At 41.2% G+C, this 12237-nt stretch overlaps 1 protein-coding gene and 1 long non-coding RNA gene across 2 annotated transcripts in view; one reads left to right on the top strand and one right to left on the bottom strand.

Moving 5' to 3' along the window:
* The window catches only part of Nckap5 (NCK associated protein 5), an 805148-nt gene that overhangs the window by 663879 nt on the left and 129032 nt on the right, over positions 1–12237 (top strand).
* LOC115029728 lies at positions 2061–4429 on the bottom strand. Its single transcript, XR_003835280.1, has 3 exons — positions 4344–4429; positions 3249–3348; positions 2061–2145 (listed from the first exon to the last, which is right to left on the bottom strand). It is a non-coding gene; the product is annotated as an uncharacterized LOC115029728 (long non-coding RNA).

The raw sequence follows: 12237 nt of genomic DNA, 5'->3' as shown, positions 1-12237 counted from the left end.
TAGCAGGCTTCTGTAACATCATGTTCATGCACTTGTTCTACTTAAGGCGTGTTGTGGTGGTGGCATCACTGAAAAGAGGGTTAGCTGGGAAATCCAAGCAATGTGAGTTTAAAGCCTGACATCCTTCCTGTCTCAGTTTCCCCCAATGAACCTGAAAAAATTGCAAATTTGAGATTTAAATATAGGCTCTATTTTGCAAATAATAGAAAACATAAAAATCAGTCTACTTGACTTGAGTCCTACACAATGGTTAGAAGCTGTTGTCTGCCAAGAAATGATTTAGCTTCCTGAAACATATTTCACAGCTAATCCTTTAATGCCTGCTTTACATATTACCCTTCCCACTGTTAATATTGAGCAGTATTGTATGCTAGTAATTCCATGCCCTATATTTCAAATTACTATTAGGAAGCCACATAAATAACAATTTTCAACTGCTTGTTTATAATATCATAAGGCATTTCTTACCACGGGGGTAAAGGAACAGTGGATTTTAAAAATTACCTTGGGAACAAAGCTACAGGGAAACCATAGCACCAACTTTAACTAATGGAGTCTGCAAAGCAAGTAGAAGTCATGCTTTAAAATCCTGACCATGATCAGCATCGTGTGAATCATCAAACGAAGAGAGACCATGGACTCTCATTGGCCATTCAGCCAGTGTGGCTGCGTATGTCAGACACCGGCACAGATGCTGGAAGATCAGGGGGACTCCAGCAGCTATTTCCACCTGATAAAAAGGGACTTTCTCCTCCCCTCCCCCTCTCAATTCTCTCGCTGTTTCTCTTCTTCCTGTCCTCCTCTTCTTCCTCTTTATTCTCTCCCCTTCTTCCTCACCCCCTACTCCTCCCCCCTTTCTCTCATCCGTCTTTTCTTCCTATCTTCTCTTTTTGATGGCTTTTCATTTTTTAACCAACCAAATCTTACCCATGTCTGCACACATATTCCTGTGATATTTTTATACATTCATACATTGAGCAGTGGTCAAATCAGAGGAAGCCCATCTACCTTCTAAAACTGTCTCATGTTTCTGTAGTGAAAGCCTTTGAAAACCCTTTCTTCCAGTTTGTAGAGCAGGTAGCATAGAACAGTCTCTCTATGCCTAGCCACCCTCCTGTGTGACCACATACTAAAGCGGCCCTCTTCTCTCTAGCTGGACTTAACACCCTTGACCAGCCTCTCTGTACTGTTTGGCATCCAGCTTCTCAGCACATGGTTGTTACAGAGGACCCTTTGGCATTACTGGGAATTCTTACATCACTTTAGAATCAGAGAATACACATCTTCAGAGTTTGTGCATGTTTGTGTAGTTCAAGCTACAGCATAATTGAAGACCAAGGATTGTACCCTTCTGCCTCTCTTTAAGGAAGAAACATATCAAGAGGGAGTAAATATTATATAAATGCCCAGCAAAATCCCTGTGAAGTCGCTTCTTCTAGATCAGTGGTTCTTAATGGGTGAATCTCAACCTCTTTAAGAGTGGCATGTCAGATATTTATGTTATGATTCATAATAAGAGCAAAACTATAGTCATGAAGTAGCAATGAAATAATTTAATGGTTGGAGGTCAGCACAATGTGAGGAACTGTATTGAAGTGTTGCAGCATTAAGAAGGTGGAGAAGCAGTGCTCTAGACCTTTTGTTTGATACCCAGGGAAGGAAAATGAAAAGCCAGAGCCAGGTTCATCATCAGAGGAACAGTTGGGAAGGATAAGGTTTAGAGGAGGAAGTAGGTATTTAGGCAAGTACTTGAGCCACATCCCAACCCTTCTTCTTCTTCTTAACTTGTTCATTGTGTGACCTAACACCAGTTATTGTCCTCTGAGGTACATCCCCATATTCATGTCCCCATATTCACTTCTGCAGTCTCGCTGAATTTTTTTTCAGAAAATATTAGGATGTCACTCACCTTTCGACCTCGGCCTAGAATTGCCTAGTAAAACCTTTCTTTCATCTTTCAGTCTTTGTAAAACCTAGATGTGCCTGTGCCCCCAAATTCTTGTTGATATTTTGACTTGAGGCCAGGATGCGCAGCTCAGTTGATAGGATACTGACCTAGCATGTACAAAGCCTCAGCTTCAGTCACCAGGACTGCATAACTGGATGTGGTGGCACACATTTGCCTCTGATCCCAGGACTCAGGACCTGAAGGCAGGAAGATCAGGAGTTCAAGGTCATCCTCAGATACACACTATGTGTATACTATGTAAGATTTTAAATATGTAATATCCTGTCTCAATTTAAAAAATACCTAATCCATGTGTGATGGGATTATTGTTGGGGCATTTGGGAGGCAGTTACAGGAGGTGGTTAGAACCTAATAGGTGGCTTGATGCCTTTTCAAAGAAGTCACAGGGAGTGGCCTTTCTGTCTGGGAGGATTACCCACAGTGAACCAGGAGGCAACTCAAACAAACACTGTAATCTTGGTGTGATCAAATTGTGTGGCCTACAGAATTAACTTTATTTTAGTTATAAACCACTTGGAGTGTGATGCTGTCTTATATCAGCTGAAACAACTGCCTTGTTTCATAATCATTTATGTCTTTTTTTAAAAAAACAATGTTTCTCTTCATTTTTGAGAATTTCATACACATATACAAGGAAATATGATCATATCCATTCCTCACACCCCCATCCCAGCTGGGAACTCACACCACAAAGTGTTGTCCACATGCCTAGGTTTGGAGCCATCCCCTGGGGCATGACAAATCTTCAGTGGCCACACCCTCAAAGCAGAATGATTCTCCTTTCCCCGGCTGTTAGCCCTTGCTGAGCAGGGCTCACCCTCCAGGAAGGGCTGGGACCTAAAGAGCACCGCTCCCATTCCTGCCAGAATTTTGGATGGTTTCCTCTTGTTCTTGTATGTAACATCTCAGCTAAGCTAACACTTAACTATGACTGCCAAGAGAAGAACTCTAGAGAAGCCCTTACTGAGGCTTTATATGCCCCAGAGCCCTGGGAGGAGCTAGTCAGAGTGCCCTTCCCCGAGTTCCAGGTGCCCTGGACCATGTTATCCCTGTACAGTATAACAGCAGTGAAGTATTAAGTAAAGCCTGGATCAGACAGTCTAGAGGCAGAGAATGTGGTATGGTAGGGAATAGGTCATGGCAGTCTCAAACCCTTGACCTCAGGTTATAGAAACACTTTTTCTGCAGTTTCCTTATCTGACTAGGGGAGGCAATGACATTTTCTAAAGCAAAAGGTGACTGTAAAGATTTAATGAGAAAAAGTTTTGTGAAAACTTACATGCCTAGAATTCAGGGAGCACTCTCTTTAAGGGGTTGCTGCAGTTCAGCTTCGTTCTGTGTTCCAGTTATGTCCACATGCATGAACAGAATTGTGTTTCCTTGAGAAGAAAAAAGGAAGCAACTTAAGAAAGAACTAATAGCCAGGAAAACCAGTCATGGTGTATAGTTCCTGTGGAGGGGGACATTTCCTTCCGTGCTGTGGGTGCTGGTAAATTTCCTCTGTTTCTGTAAATAACCACTTGCCCATACCTCTGTAAGAAACAATAATGAAACTCATTGAGTTATACATTGAGATGTGGAAGTTCTATGACTCTTTGGGAAGAGGAAATGGATTAGCAGGACTGGGAGAGAACAAGAGAAGGTGATAATGGAATGAATAAGGTCAAATGCATTACATATACATGTATGCAAATGACAAAATCACATTAGACATAATTGACAAATGCACATAAACCATTGTTAGACAATCATAATATAACACTAATGCTAGTAAAATATTTTTTATTAAATGAATGGCTTGTGCTTGAATCCAGACAGCAAAGATATATTGCATTTGAAGATATTTCCTTAATTTTATGCAGTCCATTTCATTGTCTAATTAATTTATATTGTTATTTTAGTAAATTGTCCTTGACAAACCATCATTAAGTGAATTTAATTGAGTAAAATTACAAGCATGAACTCTGTAATCAGGCTTTCTGGGCTTCAAGTACTAGTTATGAGGCCTTCATTCAGCAAGCCATTTTAACTGTTGGATTGGTTTCTTCACCCAAAAGGTGGGGTTGAAAATAACAGTTTAAATCATTTAGAAAAAAAAAAAATAACCATGACAACATAATTCATCCAATGGGAATGGAACCGAAACCTAAGCTTAGCATTTTGGGCTGAAATAAGCAACTCTTATGATCCGAGACTTGCTTTGTAAGAGATCCCAAAGGGGCCATTAATACCCTCTTGCCATGGGAGAGGCAAAGCTGAGTATTAGAGAAGTGTTTAGTCTGAGACAGGAAACCGACCCCAGAGAAAGCCCCAGATGCATTCTCCCTGGGATGGACACAGTCCTGTGACTGTGGACAACTTCCTTGCCACTTACCATCTTAGTGTCCTGTTCCTTAAAAACGAGGATAACGACTTACTCAGCATAGCAACATGGCCCTCTATAAGGTAAATTCAGGCAAAGGACTTCATACAGTGCATGTCTCTTTCCTCCTCAGAGCAGAAGGTAACTTATTTCTTCCTAATAAATGGTACATTAAACTCCAGGGACTACCAGTGTGGTTTCCATTAGATCTTGAAAAGAAAAAAAAAAAAAAAAAGGAAAAAGAAAAACATTGGTCTTTTTTTTTCCCCTCCTAATCTGCGTAGCTTACTAAAATCAGAAGAGAAATCCACCCCCCTGAATATAAAGAGCAGAAAGCTTCTAGAGAGTTAGAACTTTTTAAAGCTAAAACATGATTAAAAATGCAAAAAAAAAGCAGTGTAGATAATTTTATGGAACAGCAGGGGCAATTGGGAAGCACTTATTAAAGAACCTGTTAAAGTAATTAGTGATAAAAATGGAAATTTGAGGCATTTCTGTATCTCTTAGATCCTAGAATAAGTTCAGGCTGCACTGAGTCACTTCCTCCCTCTGATCTGCTTCACAGCCAAAGACAAAAGGGACACTTAGGGAGGACCCAAGGGCAAGCCTGAGCCACCTTCAGGAACTGGCTGCTTATCTGCCCACAGGTCTGATCTAGCTGCTCCATGGAAGGCCCAACCACCATCATGTTTCACTGTGAGGTTATACTGTGTGAAAAGCCCTGACAAGGAGATATTGAGATTGGCTGTGAGAGCAGAGTCTCCCTCCTGCATTAACTTGCTATACCGACTGTTTCCTGCCACAGGCTAGCCTGTGCTGCTAACACACTGCAAGCACCCCTCCCTACCCCAGTCCCTGTCACTTCCCCCAATACTACCCTACCACTATTTCTCTGGGAGATAGAACCTCCCGTAGCTCAGATTGGCCTCCAACATTCTATGTAACTGATTATGACTTTAAATTTCGGTTCCCCTGCCTCCACCTCCCAAGTGGTGGGATGACAGGTATACACCACCATGCATGCCAGGGTCCTAAACTGGGCTTCCTGCATGCTAAGTAAACATTGTATCTATCAGGCCTCAGCCCGGTCCCTCTGCCATAACCTCTTTTGTTTGTGATGCCTTTAGAATTCTTTAGAATTCTATTCCTCATCTGTGCATTTTGGGTATTTCATTGATCTCATAGATTGAACTAATGACCTTCTGTTCACCTCCTATAGCTTATCATCAGGATTCTGTACACAGTGGAGGCTTCCTAAATGTTTCCTGATGCACTGATGAGCAGACATTCCCAAAGGGAAATCTTTTGACTGTTCTCATCCGTCCCACCTATGCTGACCTCAGAGAATCTTTGTAGCCTTAAGGCTCCACTCATAGGCAGCCTCTAGATAATCATGTTCTTATAGTAGTGGAGAACCTTAAAGAAGCTTTTGACTATAGCTGTGGAATAATTGTGTTCAAAAGCATTTTATAATGGGAATCCCAAAGAAGTAGAAAGGAAGGGGGAAATAATGGCATGAGCCAAGGTGCCGTCCAAAGCGAGACAGAGACCTCACTGACGATAGACATGCAGAGGAAGAGATATTGTTAGGGAAAAGAGTTGTTGAAACAAGAGTTATTGTGATAGACCTTAAAAAACACTGATAAAAATTAGATTCAAGTGAGATCGCACCATGATGGGTATATTCGTTAAATGCCTTTCCGAAGAACATTTGAAAGACATTCCCTCTGCATCTGTCAGCAAGATGGCAAGGTCAGATAATGTGTTTTTATCTCTATATCCCAAAATGGAAAGAAAGGCATAATTAATTAAACATCAACTTTTAGCAAAAATGATTTTTCTGTCCTGGGCTCAAATTCTTGTGAATCTAAGAAATGACCATATAATACTCCGTTATATAACACAAAGTTATGCAATATTCAGTTTTATAATAAATTCTTAATGTATTAGAACCAAAACCCATGAAATGCTAACCCGAGAATCTGCTGTAATCACTCTTTATGGAATTTAGAATAGCTGGTGAAAATCATGTTTCTGAGAAGGGCAAAAATATAAGTCTAGTATGAGAGTCAAGAGTGTGAGGGCTTTTGTTTTTGTTCAGTGTGTGTGTGTGTGTGTGTGTGTGTGTGTGTGTGTGTGTGTGTATTTAATAGGGGAAGGTTGTTTAGTAAGTAAAGCTTCCATACAGAAATTATACTCCTCAGGCTAAGCTATTTGGGGTAATTTTATTGAGCTTACTTTGAGCAATTCTTACACATAACTATGAAAATTGCTCTATTACCCTACAGAAGGAACAAAGTGTCTCTATCAAGTTGTAGCCGATGCATAGCCATATTGGAAACACTTCCCCTTAAATAGAGCACACAGATATTTTCCATCTGACACAGGCGATGGGATACTTTGGGATGCTGGCACTATCAAAAGATCCTTGGAGAATATCCTAAGACCTCTCACCAGGCTTGCCCCTGCTATGTGGGATTAGAGGGTGGGAAACACTGTATAGCCTCAGTGAAGGACTCACTAAGAGGGATAGAGATGGGACCCTAGAAGGGAGGCTAGAGCTGGGAGGTTGGGTCTGCACTCTGAAGGGAATGCAAGTGCATTTACAACAACACTGTAGTGGATGAAAGGAGCAGTCAGGAGAGGCCAGTAAAAATGCTGGCGGTAAGGGTATTTACCACCACCAAGTTTGATTCCCTCGGACCCAGGTGATTGAAAGAGTGAACCAGCTTCTGACCAATTTTCCTCACTTCTACATATGAACTGTGACACATATGCCTACCCACAAAGTACACACATACACACAAACATACAGACACAAAAATAACTGATTATAACTTTCAAATTAGAAAAGAAAAACTACTTTAAAAGAAGTCAATTCGGAATCCCGGTCACTAGCTATATCAGGAAGGATGAGCAGCATGCAATTCAAATCCAAATGAGCAGCTAGGTAGCCACATGGGGAAGGGAGCAGGGGAAGAGCAGAAGCCTGTGGTAAGCAGCAGAGCAGCAAAACAGAGGCAGGAGCAGGTAAGGAACAGCTGCCTAGACAGAGGTAGCAGTGGGGAGTTGAACTGTGTTCCTGCTGGGGGGACAAGTGCTGAGCCATGGTGATGATAGTGGTGGGTACATAGATCTCAGGGAATTACTGCATCCTCAAATTTTCCTATCTGCCTTCCAAAGTGTCTCCATTATTAGTTACTCTTCTCATTGCTGTGGCAAAAAACTCAACAAAAGCAACTCATGGAAGAAAGGAAGGGTTTGTCATGGCTCACAGTTTGAGAGTGCGGCTTCTTGTAGTTGAGAAGGCACAATGATTGGAGCAGAAGCTCACATTACACCCATCAGGGAGTTCAGAGGAGTGAGTGCTGGTACTCTGCAGGCTCTCTCTCTCTCTCTCTCTCTCTCTCTCTCTCTCTCAATTTTTTTCCGAGACGGGGTTTCTCTGTAGCCCTGGCTCTCCTGGAACTCACTCTGTAGACCAGGCTGGCCTCGAACTCAGAAATCCGCCTGCCTCTGCCTCCTGAGTGCTGGGATTAAAAGTGTGCACCACCAAACCCGGCTTCAGGCTTTCTCTTTTTTAATTATCAGTCCAGGTTCTCAGCCTATGGGAAGTTGCTACCCACAGTTATAATGGGGCTTCTCCATTATACAGGGTTGTTTTTTTGTTTTTTGTTTTTGAGAGCCACCCATGTGCATACACCCAGAAGTGTGTTCCCATGGTGACTCTCCATCCCATTAAGTTGACAAACAAGATGAACTATGGAGAGCATATTGACAGGAGTACTGAGGGAAAGCTGGTGGGTAAAGTAAGCTCAAATGGCAGGAGCAGGCCATCTCACTTTGTAATTAAGACAGGAAGTCAAACAACAATGGGAAGAGAAGCCCTCTCTTTCAGCTGAGAGATTTTTCTCCAGAAAAAAAAAAGATGAAAAGAGCAACTTTGGCGAGCATAAAACAGAACCAGGGCTGAACTTTGGATAATTATAGCTTTCACCAAGTTAAATAAATCTGGGTGTCAGATGGTAACAGGTTAAACATATTATTCGTAGAGCTGGAGAGATGGCTCAGCAGCTAAGAGCCCTGACTGTACTTGCAGAGGACCCGAGTTTAGTTCCTAGCACACACGTGTGCCTTTAACACCGGATCCAGAGAAATCGGGTACCTCTCGCTTCTGAGGGCACCTGCACTGACGTGAACATATACACACAATTAAAAATAAGAAAAATAAAAACCTTAAAGAATATTCGTATCCATCCTCTGTTGCTAAACCTAAATATCCATGTTTGTGCAGTCCATTATTCCAGTGTATGCATGCATGCCTGTTCTCATGTGTGGATATTTGTCTTTGTGTGTGACACATGCATATGTGCTTGTGTATTGCCTTGCCCATGTATGCACATGTAATAATCAGAAGTTGACATCCAAATGTTGTCCTTTACTTTTCTACCTTAGTTTTATTTTTATTCTTACCGGTATGTGTGTGTGTGTGTGTGTGTGTGTGTGTGTGTGTGTGTGTGTATTGTTTGTATATGGGTGTATGTGTGTATGTGCATGTGTGTATGGTGTGCTTTTGTGTGTGTGTGTGTGTGTGTGCAGTGCTTCTCTGAATGCATTATTTTTGTCTCAGTGGTTCTTTCACTGAGCTAGCTGAAATGACAAGCTAGACTGAGTGGCCAGCAAGCCCCCGGGATCCTCCTCTCCATGTCCATTGGTCAGCTCTGGGATTACAGGCATGCACTCCTGTGCAGGGCTTTCTGAATGGGTTCTGGGGATCAAAACTTGGATAATCATGCTTGTGTCTGCTGAGCCATCTCTGTGGCCCCAGATGAACCTTTTTCAATAGTGGAGGGAAGCTGTGCACATTATTATAATGTCAGATTAATTATCTTAAGGAATATGAATGAGGAAATGGGACTCATGGACACATAACCTTTTGTTTTATTGTCTTTGTTTTACTCTAAAGCAAAGCTATTAACTTCTGAAATCCTAGCAGGAAAAATGTCACACCCTCCTTTCCAAACTTGAGGAAGTACAACAATAAAAATAAAAGCTGTTTATCACTTTCTTTCTGTGGTTCACCTAGCACGTTTCCCAGTGTTCCCAGACTTCTCAGATGAAGAGCTCATCTTTGACCTCACCTCAACCACTAAATAAAGTCGTGGTGTCTTCCTGGCCTTAGCAATCACTACCTTGAAGTTAAGACATCATCATGTTCTGAGCCCAAACCTAGAGGCAGAATTCTGCTCGATGCACTAAGCCTTCAGTGAGCATCTGAGAAACTGCAGCATGGTAAATAATGGGAGAAACATAATGGAAAACTCTGGCCCTCCAGCCTCGCTCTGCTGGCTCTGATCTCCACTCTCCACAGCCATCATTAACCACACAGCTGCAGAATCAGTTCCTGCCACTCTCAAGGGAGCACTCACCTTGATCCCCTCGGATAAAGGACAACCTGTCCTTGGCACAGTCTGTTAAAGAGAACATCCCTAAGTCTTGTCTTACAGATGCAGACCTCTGCAGAGCATAAGGCTGGATGCCTTAGGACTACTGAATACACACACACACACACACACACACACACACACACACACACAAATACTGATCTGATATGCAACTTAGATACCAGCTGCCCTTACAATGCTGGATCTTGAGTCACACTTCGTAGTCTATGCTGGTGGGAACAATGTGTCTTTGCTATAAATTGGAATATAGTTTATCTCTTCCAGAATTTTCCCACCTCCACTCCTGCACACAGTGATTGTTGTTGATCTAACTGCAACAAAGGTGAAATTTGTAGTATAAGAACCCAATTTGCTCTGCTAATATAGTTATATATGACTGCATATGTGTGTATATATACATATATATATATATTTATACATGTATACACACACATATATACACATAAATACACATATACATATATACCTATATATTGTCCCATTCAGCATTAACTGCATACTTGAAATAGCCTAAAATAACTTGATAAAAATAGTTTTCATTGAGTAATTGTCTTTATCAAGTTGGTCTGTGGAGATTTCTATAGGAGATTGTCTTGATGTATAAAGATGAGCCTAGTGCACTATGAGTGGTACCATTTCCTGGGCAAGTGATCCTGGGCTGTAGAAGACAGATAGCTAAGCATCCAGTTAGCAACCAGACTGTGACCTGGAAGTTTATTATAGTGGGGGCATCAAGGTAGCAGTTGTGTGTGTCCTTCTTTCTTTCCCACTCCCTTCCCCTCCCCCTACCTCTGTGTATGTGACTTTGTTATCCTTTATATCAAAGCTGAATTATATCTAGGAATCTTGTGTTAGAGATTTGAAACTTAAAGTATTTCACATAAGTGATTGCATCCAGAGGGATACTAACATGAAGTGAACATAAAGTATAGATAAGTGTGATAGAGAATATGCATCTAATTGGATTGAGATTGAATCTAATTAAGATTCTGGCATTCTGTCTTACTCCCTTTGACAATGTCTTTAGTTAAATTTTCCCATGAGTGTTAGGGAGGTGGTTCAGTGGATGAAGCCCTTGCCATGCAAGCATGAGGACCTGATCTTGAATCCTCAGACCCCATATAAATCTGGGTACATCTATAATATCAACACTTCTACAGGGAGATGAGAGGCAGAGGCAGTCAAGTCCCTGAAAGAACTGGTGTGTGCAGATCTCCACACCTGCACTGTGACACGTTTGCTTCTGCATATTTACTTCATGCATGCTGTGTGAGCATGCACGCACATGTGTGGGGGCACACACACACACACACACACACACCTTTATTTCCCTACCATAATGGGCTATACCTAGTAACTTCGTATCAAAAGAAAAAAAATCTTTCTCCCTTAAGTTACTTAAGGGGATAGATTGATCAATTAGATAAAAACCAGTGACACAATGCATCATTGAAGAGGGTAGGTTTTGACAGACACATATTCATGCAGTATGTTAAATACTGACATCATATATCTGAGAAGAAAGAGAGACGCACGATCATGAACTGAATGAGAAGTCAGCTATCTAATCTACAGAGGACTCTTCTCTCAAATCACATGATCTACCACTCAAAATCATCATTTCTTTTGTTTAATGTCATTTCCCATAACTGCTTCTGCTGTTTGCATATTGATAAATGTATCATTAGGTCTTAAAACTATAATTCGTTTGGCACTCTCTCAATCTTTTAAACCTGCACATGGGTGGAGAAAGTCTAAGAACATCTTTTTCTCTCAGGACTGTAATGAGCATTAATTGGGTACTTACTGAATATAATACACTATGACAGCTTCTGACTAGTTAACAATAGGGAATGCTAGATCCCAGAAAGAACTTGAGAAAGGTGTTATAAAAATCATACAGAAACTGTACCATTTTGGTAAATACTGATAGTAGTCTTAAAAAATTTGAATTTTTATAGCAACTGTCAGCAAGTTTTTAAAGTGTCTCTACAGACATACAGATAGAGAGGGTAGGGTACAAATATGAAACAAACAAGCAAATAGGAGTTTAAAACTCACCTGATAAGGGTAACTGGTCTACCTAGAGCTGGGGGAAGAGGAGGGATACCATTAACATTGCTTTACGATGAGGTATATTCCTGATAGAGCATACATTGTTCAAGAGGTATCCTACAAAGATTTATTGAGCTCCTAGCTAACCAAGTATACAGGAGTCTCATGAAAATTTACCCTGATAATAGAAACAGATGGATGACAGTCATTTTAGTTGAATTTATATTTTCTATGACAACATGACCGATTTTCTGGGACAAAGCGATCCCTGCAAGGCCAATCTTGCAGTCCCCTAACATTCCTAATAGCAGAGAATCTAAGATACTTTTCTCTCTCTCTCTCTCTCTCTCTCTCTCTCTCTCTCTCTCTCTCTCTCTCTCTCTCTC

Source organism: Mus caroli, chromosome 1 (assembly GCF_900094665.2).
Source record: "Mus caroli chromosome 1, CAROLI_EIJ_v1.1, whole genome shotgun sequence".
In the NCBI taxonomy this organism is placed as follows: Eukaryota; Metazoa; Chordata; class Mammalia; order Rodentia; family Muridae; genus Mus; species Mus caroli.
Note: the sequence above shows the minus strand (reverse complement) of the source record. Positions and strands in the feature narration are given on the sequence as shown.